Raw genomic sequence first — 17,106 nt, 5'->3', positions numbered from 1 at the left:
AACTCTATTTCAAGGATTTCTGTAGTGTATAACATCCTTTCTAGACTAGAAACTTACATTTTGATGTATTCTACACTTGTTCTCACACAGTTCTATGATATTCATTGGTATTTATTCTGAATGACTACTGATTTCTAGCTGTTTCCTATAATGGGCCTTCTTTTCTACTTGTGGGACTTCACTACATGTAGAAACAACTTTATACACACTTCTCTGAACTTGAGAAGCTATATACACTTGTCTTCCAACTGTTTTACAGTTGAATACTACTTTTCAGTGAATTCTGGTGGTTTCAAACACTGGTTACATGTGAACTAACTCTATTTCAAGGATTTGTGCAGTGTACAACATCTTGTCTAGACTAAAGACTTACATTTGATGTCTTTTACACTTGTTCTCACACAATTCTATGATATTCATTGGTATTTCTTCTGAATGACTACTGATTTCTAGCTGTTTCCTATAATGGGCCTTCTTTTCTACTTGTGCGACTTCACTACATGTAGAAACAACTTTATACACACTTCTCTGAACTTGAGAAGCTATATACACTTGTCTACCAACTGTTTTACAGTTGAATACTACTTTTCAGTGAATTCTGGTGGTTTCAAACACTGGTTACATGTGAACTAACTCTATTTCAAGGATTTGTGCAGTGTACAACATCCTTTCTAGACTAAAGACTTACATTTCATGTCTTTTACACTTGTTCTCTCACTATTCTGTGATATTCATTGGTATTTATTCTGAATGACTACTGATTTCTAGCTGTTTCCTATAATGGGCCTTCTTTTCTACTTGTGGGACTTCACCACATGTAGAAACAACTTTATACACTCTTCTCTGAAGTTGAGAGGCTATATACACTTGTCTTTCTACTGTTTTACAGTTGAATACTACTTTTCAGTGAATTCTAGTGGGAGGAAACACTGTTTTCTTGTGAAGTAACTCTATTTCAAGGATTTCTGTAGTGTATAACATCCTTTCTATTCTAGAAACGTACATTTTGATGTGTTTTACACTTGTTCTGTCACTATTCTGTGATATTCATTAGTATTTGCTCTGAATGACTACTGATTTCTAGCTGTTTCCCGTAATGGGCCTTCTTTTCTACTTGTGGGACTTCACCACATGTAGAAACAACTTTATACACTCTTCTCTGAACTAGAGAAGCTATATACACTAGTCTTTCAACTGTTTTACAGTTGAGTACTACTTTTCAGTGAATTCTAGTGCGTTGAAACACTGTTTTCTTGTGAAGTAACTCTATTTCAAGGATTTCTGTAGTGTATAACATCCTTTCTAGACTAGAAACTTACATTTTGATGTCTTCTACACTTGTTCTCACACAATTCTATGATATTCATTAGTATTTGCAATGAATGACTACTGATTTCTAGCTGTTTCCTATAATGGGCCTTCTTTTCTACTTGTGCGACTTCACTACATGTAGAAACAACTTTATACACACTTCTCTGAACTTGAGAAGCTATATACACTTGTCTTCCAACTGTTTTACAGTTGAATACTACTTTTCAGTGAATTCTGGTGGTTTCAAACACTGGTTACATGTGAACTAACTCTATTTCAAGGATTTGTGCAGTGTACAACATCTTGTCTAGACTAAAGACTTACATTTGATGTCTTTTGCACTTGTTCTCTCACTATTCTGTGATATTCATTGGTATTTATTCTGAATGACTACTGATTTCTAGCTGTTTCCTATAATGGGCCTTCTTTTCTACTTGTGGGACTTCACCACATGTAGAAACAACTTTATACACTCTTCTCTGAAGTTGAGAGGCTATATACACTTGTCTTTCAACTGTTTTACAGTTGAATACTACTTTTCAGTGAATTCTAGTGGGAGGAAACACTGTTTTCTTGTGAAGTAACTCTATTTCAAGGATTTCTGTAGTGTATAACATCCTTTCTATTCTAGAAACGTACATTTTGATGTGTTTTACACTTGTTCTGTCACTATTCTGTGATATTCATTAGTATTTGCTCTGAATGACTACTGATTTCTAGCTGTTTCCCGTAATGGGCCTTCTTTTCTACTTGTGGGACTTCACCACATGTAGAAACAACTTTATACACTCTTCTCTGAACTAGAGAAGCTATATACACTAGTCTTTCAACTGTTTTACAGTTGAATACTACTTTTCAGTGAATTCTAGTGGGTGGAAACACTGTTTTCTTGTGAAGTAACTCTATTTCAAGGATTTCTGTAGTGTATATCATCCTTTCTATTCTAGAAACGTACATTTTGATGTCTTTTACACTTGTTCTGTCACTATTCTGTGATATTCATTAGGATTTGCTCTGAATGACTACTGATTTCTAGCTGTTTCCCGTAATGGGCCTTCTTTTCTACTTGTGGGACTTCACCACATGTAGAAACAACTTTATACACTCTTCTCTGAAGTTGAGAAGCTATATACAGTTGTCTTTCAACTGTTTTACAGTTGAATACTACCTTTCAGTGAATTCTGGTGGTTTCAAACACTGGTTACATGTGAACTAACTCTATTTCAAGGATGTGTGCAGTGTACAACATCTTTTCTAGACTAAAGACTTACATTTGATGTCTTTTACACTTGTTCTCTCACTATTCTGTGATATTCATTGGTATTTATTCTGAATGACTACTGATTTCTAGCTGTTTCTTATAATGGGCCTTCTTTTCTACTTGTGGGACTTCACCACATGTAGAAACAACTTTATACACTCTTCTCTGAAGTTGAGAGGCTATATACACTTGTCTTTCACCTGTTTTACAGTTGAATACTACCTTTCAGTGAATTCTAGTGGGTTGAAACACTGTTTTCTTGTGAAGTAACTCTATTTCAAGGATTTCTGTAGTGTATAACATCCTTTCTAGACTAGAAACTTACATTTTGATGTCTTCTACACTTGTTCTCACACAATTCTATGATATTCATTAGTATTTGCAATGAATGACTACTGATTTCTAGCTGTTTCCTATAATGGGCCTTCTTTTCTACTTGTGCGACTTCACTACATGTAGAAACAACTTTATACACACTCCTCTGAACTTGAGAAGCTATATACACTTGTCTTCCAACTGTTTTACAGTTGAATACTACTTTTCAGTGAATTCTGGTGGTTTCAAACACTGGTTACATGTGAACTAACTCTATTTCAAGGATTTGTGCAGTGTACAACATCTTGTCTAGACTAAAGACTTACATTTGATGTCTTTTACACTTGTTCTCTCACTATTCTGTGATATTCATTAGTATTTGCTCTGAATGACTACTGATTTCTACCTGTTTCCTATAATGGGCCTTCTTTTCTACTTGTGGGACTTCACCACATGTAGAAACAACTTCATACACTCTTCTCTGAACTAGAGAAGCTATATACACTAATCTTTCAACTGTTTTACAGTTGAATACTACTATTCAGTGAATCCTAGTGGGTTGAAACACTGTTTTCCTGTGACGTAACTCTATTTCAAGGATTTCTGTAGTGTATAACATCCTTTCTAGACTAAAGACTTACATTTCATGTCTTTTGCACTTGTTCTCTCACTATTCTGTGATATTCATTGGTATTTATTCTGAATGACTACTGATTTCTAGCTGTTTCCTATAATGGGCCTTCTTTTCTACTTGTGGGACTTCACCACATGTAGAAACAACTTTATACACTCTTCTCTGAAGTTGAGAGGCTATATACACTTGTCTTTCAACTGTTTTACAGTTGAATACTACTTTTCAGTGAATTCTAGTGGGTGGAAACACTGTTTTCTTGTGAAGTAACTCTATTTCAAGGATTTCTGTAGTGTATATCATCCTTTCTATTCTAGAAACGTACATTTTGATGTCTTTTACACTTGTTCTGTCACTATTCTGTGATATTCATTAGTATTTGCTCTGAATGACTACTGATTTCTAGCTGTTTCCCGTAATGGGCCTTCTTTTCTACTTGTGGGACTTCACCACATGTAGAAACAACTTTATACACTCTTCTCTGAACTAGAGAAGCTATATACACTAGTCTTTCAACTGTTTTACAGTTGAATACTACTTTTCAGTGAATTCTAGTGGGTGGAAACACTGTTTTCTTGTGAAGTAACTCTATTTCAAGGATTTCTGTAGTGTATATCATCCTTTCTATTCTAGAAACGTACATTTTGATGTCTTTTACACTTGTTCTGTCACTATTCTGTGATATTCATTAGGATTTGCTCTGAATGACTACTGATTTCTAGCTGTTTCCCGTAATGGGCCTTCTTTTCTACTTGTGGGACTTCACCACATGTAGAAACAACTTTATACACTCTTCTCTGAAGTTGAGAAGCTATATACAGTTGTCTTTCAACTGTTTTACAGTTGAATACTACCTTTCAGTGAATTCTGGTGGTTTCAAACACTGGTTACATGTGAACTAACTCTATTTCAAGGATGTGTGCAGTGTACAACATCTTTTCTAGACTAAAGACTTACATTTGATGTCTTTTACACTTGTTCTCTCACTATTCTGTGATATTCATTGGTATTTATTCTGAATGACTACTGATTTCTAGCTGTTTCTTATAATGGGCCTTCTTTTCTACTTGTGGGACTTCACCACATGTAGAAACAACTTTATACACTCTTCTCTGAAGTTGAGAGGCTATATACACTTGTCTTTCACCTGTTTTACAGTTGAATACTACCTTTCAGTGAATTCTAGTGGGTTGAAACACTGTTTTCTTGTGAAGTAACTCTATTTCAAGGATTTCTGTAGTGTATAACATCCTTTCTAGACTAGAAACTTACATTTTGATGTCTTCTACACTTGTTCTCACACAATTCTATGATATTCATTAGTATTTGCAATGAATGACTACTGATTTCTAGCTGTTTCCTATAATGGGCCTTCTTTTCTACTTGTGCGACTTCACTACATGTAGAAACAACTTTATACACACTTCTCTGAACTTGAGAAGCTATATACACTTGTCTTCCAACTGTTTTACAGTTGAATACTACTTTTCAGTGAATTCTGGTGGTTTCAAACACTGGTTACATGTGAACTAACTCTATTTCAAGGATTTGTGCAGTGTACAACATCTTGTCTAGACTAAAGACTTACATTTGATGTCTTTTACACTTGTTCTCTCACTATTCTGTGATATTCATTAGTATTTGCTCTGAATGACTACTGATTTCTACCTGTTTCCTATAATGGGCCTTCTTTTCTACTTGTGGGACTTCACCACATGTAGAAACAACTTCATACACTCTTCTCTGAACTAGAGAAGCTATATACACTAATCTTTCAACTGTTTTACAGTTGAATACTACTATTCAGTGAATCCTAGTGGGTTGAAACACTGTTTTCCTGTGACGTAACTCTATTTCAAGGATTTCTGTAGTGTATAACATCCTTTCTAGACTAAAGACTTACATTTCATGTCTTTTGCACTTGTTCTCTCACTATTCTGTGATATTCATTGGTATTTATTCTGAATGACTACTGATTTCTAGCTGTTTCCTATAATGGGCCTTCTTTTCTACTTGTGGGACTTCACCACATGTAGAAACAACTTTATACACTCTTCTCTGAAGTTGAGAGGCTATATACACTTGTCTTTCAACTGTTTTACAGTTGAATACTACTTTTCAGTGAATTCTAGTGGGTGGAAACACTGTTTTCTTGTGAAGTAACTCTATTTCAAGGATTTCTGTAGTGTATATCATCCTTTCTATTCTAGAAACGTACATTTTGATGTCTTTTACACTTGTTCTGTCACTATTCTGTGATATTCATTAGGATTTGCTCTGAATGACTACTGATTTCTAGCTGTTTCCCGTAATGGGCCTTCTTTTCTACTTGTGGGACTTCACCACATGTAGAAACAACTTTATACACTCTTCTCTGAAGTTGAGAAGCTATATACAGTTGTCTTTCAACTGTTTTACAGTTGAATACTACCTTTCAGTGAATTCTGGTGGTTTCAAACACTGGTTACATGTGAACTAACTCTATTTCAAGGATTTGTGCAGTGTACAACATCTTTTCTAGACTAAAGACTTACATTTGATGTCTTTTACACTTGTTCTCTCACTATTCTGTGATATTCATTGGTATTTATTCTGAATGACTACTGATTTCTAGCTGTTTCCTATAATGGGCCTTCTTTTCTACTTGTGGGACTTCACCACATGTAGAAACAACTTTATACACTCTTCTCTGAAGTTGAGAGGCTATATACACTTGTCTTTCAACTGTTTTACAGTTGAATACTACCTTTCAGTGAATTCTAGTGGGTTGAAACACTGTTTTCTTGTGAAGTAACTCTATTTCAAGGATTTCTGTAGTGTATAACATCCTTTCTAGACTAGAAACTTACATTTTGATGTCTTCTACACTTGTTCTCACACAATTCTATGATATTCATTAGTATTTGCAATGAATGACTACTGATTTCTAGCTGTTTCCTATAATGGGCCTTCTTTTCTACTTGTGCGACTTCACTACATGTAGAAACAACTTTATACACACTTCTCTGAACTTGAGAAGCTATATACACTTGTCTTCCAACTGTTTTACAGTTGAATACTACTTTTCAGTGAATTCTGGTGGTTTCAAACACTGGTTACATGTGAACTAACTCTATTTCAAGGATTTGTGCAGTGTACAACATCTTGTCTAGACTAAAGACTTACATTTGATGTCTTTTGCACTTGTTCTCTCACTATTCTGTGATATTCATTGGTATTTATTCTGAATGACTACTGATTTCTAGCTGTTTCCTATAATGGGCCTTCTTTTCTACTTGTGGGACTTCACCACATGTAGAAACAACTTTATACACTCTTCTCTGAAGTTGAGAGGCTATATACACTTGTCTTTCAACTGTTTTACAGTTGAATACTACTTTTCAGTGAATTCTAGTGGGAGGAAACACTGTTTTCTTGTGAAGTAACTCTATTTCAAGGATTTCTGTAGTGTATAACATCCTTTCTATTCTAGAAACGTACATTTTGATGTGTTTTACACTTGTTCTGTCACTATTCTGTGATATTCATTAGTATTTGCTCTGAATGACTACTGATTTCTAGCTGTTTCCCGTAATGGGCCTTCTTTTCTACTTGTGGGACTTCACCACATGTAGAAACAACTTCATACACTCTTCTCTGAACTAGAGAAGCTATATACACTAATCTTTCAACTGTTTTACAGTTGAATACTACTATTCAGTGAATCCTAGTGGGTTGAAACACTGTTTTCCTGTGACGTAACTCTATTTCAAGGATTTCTGTAGTGTATAACATCCTTTCTAGACTAAAGACTTACATTTCATGTCTTTTGCACTTGTTCTCTCACTATTCTGTGATATTCATTGGTATTTATTCTGAATGACTACTGATTTCTAGCTGTTTCCTATAATGGGCCTTCTTTTCTACTTGTGGGACTTCACCACATGTAGAAACAACTTTATACACTCTTCTCTGAAGTTGAGAGGCTATATACACTTGTCTTTCAACTGTTTTACAGTTGAATACTACTTTTCAGTGAATTCTAGTGGGTGGAAACACTGTTTTCTTGTGAAGTAACTCTATTTCAAGGATTTCTGTAGTGTATATCATCCTTTCTATTCTAGAAACGTACATTTTGATGTCTTTTACACTTGTTCTGTCACTATTCTGTGATATTCATTAGGATTTGCTCTGAATGACTACTGATTTCTAGCTGTTTCCCGTAATGGGCCTTCTTTTCTACTTGTGGGACTTCACCACATGTAGAAACAACTTTATACACTCTTCTCTGAAGTTGAGAAGCTATATACAGTTGTCTTTCAACTGTTTTACAGTTGAATACTACCTTTCAGTGAATTCTGGTGGTTTCAAACACTGGTTACATGTGAACTAACTCTATTTCAAGGATTTGTGCAGTGTACAACATCTTTTCTAGACTAAAGACTTACATTTGATGTCTTTTACACTTGTTCTCTCACTATTCTGTGATATTCATTGGTATTTATTCTGAATGACTACTGATTTCTAGCTGTTTCCTATAATGGGCCTTCTTTTCTACTTGTGGGACTTCACCACATGTAGAAACAACTTTATACACTCTTCTCTGAAGTTGAGAGGCTATATACACTTGTCTTTCAACTGTTTTACAGTTGAATACTACCTTTCAGTGAATTCTAGTGGGTTGAAACACTGTTTTCTTGTGAAGTAACTCTATTTCAAGGATTTCTGTAGTGTATAACATCCTTTCTAGACTAGAAACTTACATTTTGATGTCTTCTACACTTGTTCTCACACAATTCTATGATATTCATTAGTATTTGCAATGAATGACTACTGATTTCTAGCTGTTTCCTATAATGGGCCTTCTTTTCTACTTGTGCGACTTCACTACATGTAGAAACAACTTTATACACACTTCTCTGAACTTGAGAAGCTATATACACTTGTCTTCCAACTGTTTTACAGTTGAATACTACTTTTCAGTGAATTCTGGTGGTTTCAAACACTGGTTACATGTGAACTAACTCTATTTCAAGGATTTGTGCAGTGTACAACATCTTGTCTAGACTAAAGACTTACATTTGATGTCTTTTGCACTTGTTCTCTCACTATTCTGTGATATTCATTGGTATTTATTCTGAATGACTACTGATTTCTAGCTGTTTCCTATAATGGGCCTTCTTTTCTACTTGTGGGACTTCACCACATGTAGAAACAACTTTATACACTCTTCTCTGAAGTTGAGAGGCTATATACACTTGTCTTTCAACTGTTTTACAGTTGAATACTACTTTTCAGTGAATTCTAGTGGGAGGAAACACTGTTTTCTTGTGAAGTAACTCTATTTCAAGGATTTCTGTAGTGTATAACATCCTTTCTATTCTAGAAACGTACATTTTGATGTGTTTTACACTTGTTCTGTCACTATTCTGTGATATTCATTAGTATTTGCTCTGAATGACTACTGATTTCTAGCTGTTTCCCGTAATGGGCCTTCTTTTCTACTTGTGGGACTTCACCACATGTAGAAACAACTTTATACACTCTTCTCTGAACTAGAGAAGCTATATACACTAGTCTTTCAACTGTTTTACAGTTGAATACTACTTTTCAGTGAATTCTAGTGGGTTGAAACACTGTTTTCTTGTGAAGTAACTCTATTTCAAGGATTTCTGTAGTGTATAACATCCTTTCTAGACTAGAAACTTACATTTTGATGTCTTCTACACTTGTTCTCACACAATTCTATGATATTCATTAGTATTTGCAATGAATGACTACTGATTTCTAGCTGTTTCCTATAATGGGCCTTCTTTTCTACTTGTGCGACTTCACTACATGTAGAAACAACTTTATACACACTTCTCTGAACTTGAGAAGCTATATACACTTGTCTTCCAACTGTTTTACAGTTGAATACTACTTTTCAGTGAATTCTGGTGGTTTCAAACACTGGTTACATGTGAACTAACTCTATTTCAAGGATTTGTGCAGTGTACAACATCTTGTCTAGACTAAAGACTTACATTTGATGTCTTTTGCACTTGTTCTCTCACTATTCTGTGATATTCATTGGTATTTATTCTGAATGACTACTGATTTCTAGCTGTTTCCTATAATGGGCCTTCTTTTCTACTTGTGGGACTTCACCACATGTAGAAACAACTTTATACACTCTTCTCTGAAGTTGAGAGGCTATATACACTTGTCTTTCAACTGTTTTACAGTTGAATACTACTTTTCAGTGAATTCTAGTGGGAGGAAACACTGTTTTCTTGTGAAGTAACTCTATTTCAAGGATTTCTGTAGTGTATAACATCCTTTCTATTCTAGAAACGTACATTTTGATGTGTTTTACACTTGTTCTGTCACTATTCTGTGATATTCATTAGTATTTGCTCTGAATGACTACTGATTTCTAGCTGTTTCCCGTAATGGGCCTTCTTTTCTACTTGTGGGACTTCACCACATGTAGAAACAACTTTATACACTCTTCTCTGAAGTTGAGAAGCTATATACAGTTGTCTTTCAACTGTTTTACAGTTGAATACTACCTTTCAGTGAATTCTGGTGGTTTCAAACACTGGTTACATGTGAACTAACTCTATTTCAAGGATTTGTGCAGTGTACAACATCTTTTCTAGACTAAAGACTTACATTTGATGTCTTTTACACTTGTTCTCTCACTATTCTGTGATATTCATTGGTATTTATTCTGAATGACTACTGATTTCTAGCTGTTTCCTATAATGGGCCTTCTTTTCTACTTGTGGGACTTCACCACATGTAGAAACAACTTTATACACTCTTCTCTGAAGTTGAGAGGCTATATACACTTGTCTTTCAACTGTTTTACAGTTGAATACTACCTTTCAGTGAATTCTAGTGGGTTGAAACACTGTTTTCTTGTGAAGTAACTCTATTTCAAGGATTTCTGTAGTGTATAACATCCTTTCTAGACTAGAAACTTACATTTTGATGTCTTCTACACTTGTTCTCACACAATTCTATGATATTCATTAGTATTTGCAATGAATGACTACTGATTTCTAGCTGTTTCCTATAATGGGCCTTCTTTTCTACTTGTGCGACTTCACTACATGTAGAAACAACTTTATACACACTTCTCTGAACTTGAGAAGCTATATACACTTGTCTTCCAACTGTTTTACAGTTGAATACTACTTTTCAGTGAATTCTGGTGGTTTCAAACACTGGTTACATGTGAACTAACTCTATTTCAAGGATTTGTGCAGTGTACAACATCTTGTCTAGACTAAAGACTTACATTTGATGTCTTTTGCACTTGTTCTCTCACTATTCTGTGATATTCATTGGTATTTATTCTGAATGACTACTGATTTCTAGCTGTTTCCTATAATGGGCCTTCTTTTCTACTTGTGGGACTTCACCACATGTAGAAACAACTTTATACACTCTTCTCTGAAGTTGAGAGGCTATATACACTTGTCTTTCAACTGTTTTACAGTTGAATACTACTTTTCAGTGAATTCTAGTGGGAGGAAACACTGTTTTCTTGTGAAGTAACTCTATTTCAAGGATTTCTGTAGTGTATAACATCCTTTCTATTCTAGAAACGTACATTTTGATGTGTTTTACACTTGTTCTGTCACTATTCTGTGATATTCATTAGTATTTGCTCTGAATGACTACTGATTTCTAGCTGTTTCCCGTAATGGGCCTTCTTTTCTACTTGTGGGACTTCACCACATGTAGAAACAACTTTATACACTCTTCTCTGAACTAGAGAAGCTATATACACTAGTCTTTCAACTGTTTTACAGTTGAATACTACTTTTCAGTGAATTCTAGTGGGTTGAAACACTGTTTTCTTGTGAAGTAACTCTATTTCAAGGATTTCTGTAGTGTATAACATCCTTTCTAGACTAGAAACTTACATTTTGATGTCTTCTACACTTGTTCTCACACAATTCTATGATATTCATTAGTATTTGCAATGAATGACTACTGATTTCTAGCTGTTTCCTATAATGGGCCTTCTTTTCTACTTGTGCGACTTCACTACATGTAGAAACAACTTTATACACACTTCTCTGAACTTGAGAAGCTATATACACTTGTCTTCCAACTGTTTTACAGTTGAATACTACTTTTCAGTGAATTCTGGTGGTTTCAAACACTGGTTACATGTGAACTAACTCTATTTCAAGGATTTGTGCAGTGTACAACATCTTGTCTAGACTAAAGACTTACATTTGATGTCTTTTGCACTTGTTCTCTCACTATTCTGTGATATTCATTGGTATTTATTCTGAATGACTACTGATTTCTAGCTGTTTCCTATAATGGGCCTTCTTTTCTACTTGTGGGACTTCACCACATGTAGAAACAACTTTATACACTCTTCTCTGAAGTTGAGAGGCTATATACACTTGTCTTTCAACTGTTTTACAGTTGAATACTACTTTTCAGTGAATTCTAGTGGGAGGAAACACTGTTTTCTTGTGAAGTAACTCTATTTCAAGGATTTCTGTAGTGTATAACATCCTTTCTATTCTAGAAACGTACATTTTGATGTGTTTTACACTTGTTCTGTCACTATTCTGTGATATTCATTAGTATTTGCTCTGAATGACTACTGATTTCTAGCTGTTTCCCGTAATGGGCCTTCTTTTCTACTTGTGGGACTTCACCACATGTAGAAACAACTTTATACACTCTTCTCTGAACTAGAGAAGCTATATACACTAGTCTTTCAACTGTTTTACAGTTGAATACTACTTTTCAGTGAATTCTAGTGGGTTGAAACACTGTTTTCTTGTGAAGTAACTCTATTTCAAGGATTTCTGTAGTGTATAACATCCTTTCTAGACTAGAAACTTACATTTTGATGTCTTCTACACTTGTTCTCACACAATTCTATGATATTCATTAGTATTTGCAATGAATGACTACTGATTTCTAGCTGTTTCCTATAATGGGCCTTCTTTTCTACTTGTGCGACTTCACTACATGTAGAAACAACTTTATACACACTTCTCTGAACTTGAGAAGCTATATACACTTGTCTTCCAACTGTTTTACAGTTGAATACTACTTTTCAGTGAATTCTGGTGGTTTCAAACACTGGTTACATGTGAACTAACTCTATTTCAAGGATTTGTGCAGTGTACAACATCTTGTCTAGACTAAAGACTTACATTTGATGTCTTTTGCACTTGTTCTCTCACTATTCTGTGATATTCATTGGTATTTATTCTGAATGACTACTGATTTCTAGCTGTTTCCTATAATGGGCCTTCTTTTCTACTTGTGGGACTTCACCACATGTAGAAACAACTTTATACACTCTTCTCTGAAGTTGAGAGGCTATATACACTTGTCTTTCAACTGTTTTACAGTTGAATACTACTTTTCAGTGAATTCTAGTGGGAGGAAACACTGTTTTCTTGTGAAGTAACTCTATTTCAAGGATTTCTGTAGTGTATAACATCCTTTCTATTCTAGAAACGTACATTTTGATGTGTTTTACACTTGTTCTGTCACTATTCTGTGATATTCATTAGTATTTGCTCTGAATGACTACTGATTTCTAGCTGTTTCCCGTAATGGGCCTTCTTTTCTACTTGTGGGACTTCACCACATGTAGAAACAACTTTATACACTCTTCTCTGAACTAGAGAAGCTATATACACTAGTCTTTCAACTGTTTTACAGTTGAATACTACTTTTCAGTGAATTCTAGTGGGTTGAAACACTGTTTTCTTGTGAAGTAACTCTATTTCAAGGATTTCTGTAGTGTATAACATCCTTTCTAGACTAGAAACTTACATTTTGATGTCTTCTACACTTGTTCTCACACAATTCTATGATATTCATTAGTATTTGCAATGAATGACTACTGATTTCTAGCTGTTTCCTATAATGGGCCTTCTTTTCTACTTGTGCGACTTCACTACATGTAGAAACAACTTTATACACACTTCTCTGAACTTGAGAAGCTATATACACTTGTCTTCCAACTGTTTTACAGTTGAATACTACTTTTCAGTGAATTCTGGTGGTTTCAAACACTGGTTACATGTGAACTAACTCTATTTCAAGGATTTGTGCAGTGTACAACATCTTGTCTAGACTAAAGACTTACATTTGATGTCTTTTGCACTTGTTCTCTCACTATTCTGTGATATTCATTGGTATTTATTCTGAATGACTACTGATTTCTAGCTGTTTCCTATAATGGGCCTTCTTTTCTACTTGTGGGACTTCACCACATGTAGAAACAACTTTATACACTCTTCTCTGAAGTTGAGAGGCTATATACACTTGTCTTTCAACTGTTTTACAGTTGAATACTACTTTTCAGTGAATTCTAGTGGGAGGAAACACTGTTTTCTTGTGAAGTAACTCTATTTCAAGGATTTCTGTAGTGTATAACATCCTTTCTATTCTAGAAACGTACATTTTGATGTGTTTTACACTTGTTCTGTCACTATTCTGTGATATTCATTAGTATTTGCTCTGAATGACTACTGATTTCTAGCTGTTTCCCGTAATGGGCCTTCTTTTCTACTTGTGGGACTTCACCACATGTAGAAACAACTTTATACACTCTTCTCTGAACTAGAGAAGCTATATACACTAGTCTTTCAACTGTTTTACAGTTGAATACTACTTTTCAGTGAATTCTAGTGGGTTGAAACACTGTTTTCTTGTGAAGTAACTCTATTTCAAGGATTTCTGTAGTGTATAACATCCTTTCTAGACTAGAAACTTACATTTTGATGTCTTCTACACTTGTTCTCACACAATTCTATGATATTCATTAGTATTTGCAATGAATGACTACTGATTTCTAGCTGTTTCCTATAATGGGCCTTCTTTTCTACTTGTGCGACTTCACTACATGTAGAAACAACTTTATACACACTTCTCTGAACTTGAGAAGCTATATACACTTGTCTTCCAACTGTTTTACAGTTGAATACTACTTTTCAGTGAATTCTGGTGGTTTCAAACACTGGTTACATGTGAACTAACTCTATTTCAAGGATTTGTGCAGTGTACAACATCTTGTCTAGACTAAAGACTTACATTTGATGTCTTTTGCACTTGTTCTCTCACTATTCTGTGATATTCATTGGTATTTATTCTGAATGACTACTGATTTCTAGCTGTTTCCTATAATGGGCCTTCTTTTCTACTTGTGGGACTTCACCACATGTAGAAACAACTTTATACACTCTTCTCTGAAGTTGAGAGGCTATATACACTTGTCTTTCAACTGTTTTACAGTTGAATACTACTTTTCAGTGAATTCTAGTGGGAGGAAACACTGTTTTCTTGTGAAGTAACTCTATTTCAAGGATTTCTGTAGTGTATAACATCCTTTCTATTCTAGAAACGTACATTTTGATGTGTTTTACACTTGTTCTGTCACTATTCTGTGATATTCATTAGTATTTGCTCTGAATGACTACTGATTTCTAGCTGTTTCCCGTAATGGGCCTTCTTTTCTACTTGTGGGACTTCACCACATGTAGAAACAACTTTATACACTCTTCTCTGAACTAGAGAAGCTATATACACTAGTCTTTCAACTGTTTTACAGTTGAATACTACTTTTCAGTGAATTCTAGTGGGTTGAAACACTGTTTTCTTGTGAAGTAACTCTATTTCAAGGATTTCTGTAGTGTATAACATCCTTTCTAGACTAGAAACTTACATTTTGATGTCTTCTACACTTGTTCTCACACAATTCTATGATATTCATTAGTATTTGCAATGAATGACTACTGATTTCTAGCTGTTTCCTATAATGGGCCTTCTTTTCTACTTGTGCGACTTCACTACATGTAGAAACAACTTTATACACACTTCTCTGAACTTGAGAAGCTATATACACTTGTCTTCCAACTGTTTTACAGTTGAATACTACTTTTCAGTGAATTCTGGTGGTTTCAAACACTGGTTACATGTGAACTAACTCTATTTCAAGGATTTGTGCAGTGTACAACATCTTGTCTAGACTAAAGACTTACATTTGATGTCTTTTGCACTTGTTCTCTCACTATTCTGTGATATTCATTGGTATTTATTCTGAATGACTACTGATTTCTAGCTGTTTCCTATAATGGGCCTTCTTTTCTACTTGTGGGACTTCACCACATGTAGAAACAACTTTATACACTCTTCTCTGAAGTTGAGAGGCTATATACACTTGTCTTTCAACTGTTTTACAGTTGAATACTACTTTTCAGTGAATTCTAGTGGGAGGAAACACTGTTTTCTTGTGAAGTAACTCTATTTCAAGGATTTCTGTAGTGTATAACATCCTTTCTATTCTAGAAACGTACATTTTGATGTGTTTTACACTTGTTCTGTCACTATTCTGTGATATTCATTAGTATTTGCTCTGAATGACTACTGATTTCTAGCTGTTTCCCGTAATGGGCCTTCTTTTCTACTTGTGGGACTTCACCACATGTAGAAACAACTTTATACACTCTTCTCTGAACTAGAGAAGCTATATACACTAGTCTTTCAACTGTTTTACAGTTGAATACTACTTTTCAGTGAATTCTAGTGGGTTGAAACACTGTTTTCTTGTGAAGTAACTCTATTTCAAGGATTTCTGTAGTGTATAACATCCTTTCTAGACTAGAAACTTACATTTTGATGTCTTCTACACTTGTTCTCACACAATTCTATGATATTCATTAGTATTTGCAATGAATGACTACTGATTTCTAGCTGTTTCCTATAATGGGCCTTCTTTTCTACTTGTGCGACTTCACTACATGTAGAAACAACTTTATACACACTTCTCTGAACTTGAGAAGCTATATACACTTGTCTTCCAACTGTTTTACAGTTGAATACTACTTTTCAGTGAATTCTGGTGGTTTCAAACACTGGTTACATGTGAACTAACTCTATTTCAAGGATTTGTGCAGTGTACAACATCTTGTCTAGACTAAAGACTTACATTTGATGTCTTTTGCACTTGTTCTCTCACTATTCTGTGATATTCATTGGTATTTATTCTGAATGACTACTGATTTCTAGCTGTTTCCTATAATGGGCCTTCTTTTCTACTTGTGGGACTTCACCACATGTAGAAACAACTTTATACACTCTTCTCTGAAGTTGAGAGGCTATATACACTTGTCTTTCAACTGTTTTACAGTTGAATACTACTTTTCAGTGAATTCTAGTGGGAGGAAACACTGTTTTCTTGTGAAGTAACTCTATTTCAAGGATTTCTGTAGTGTATAACATCCTTTCTATTCTAGAAACGTACATTTTGATGTGTTTTACACTTGTTCTGTCACTATTCTGTGATATTCATTAGTATTTGCTCTGAATGACTACTGATTTCTAGCTGTTTCCCGTAATGGGCCTTCTTTTCTACTTGTGGGACTTCACCACATGTAGAAACAACTTTATACACTCTTCTCTGAAGTTGAGAAGCTATATACAGTTGTCTTTCAACTGTTTTACAGTTGAATACTACCTTTCAGTGAATTCTGGTGGTTTCAAACACTGGTTACATGTGAACTAACTCTATTTCAAGGATTTGTGCAGTGTACAACATCTTTTCTAGACTAAAGACTTACATTTGATG

This window comes from Cnephaeus nilssonii, assembly GCF_951640355.1.
Source record: "Cnephaeus nilssonii genome assembly, contig: SCAFFOLD_35, whole genome shotgun sequence".
NCBI classification, from domain to species: Eukaryota; Metazoa; Chordata; class Mammalia; order Chiroptera; family Vespertilionidae; genus Cnephaeus; species Cnephaeus nilssonii.
The sequence above is the reverse complement of the archived record's forward strand: the minus strand, read 5'-3'. Positions refer to the sequence as shown.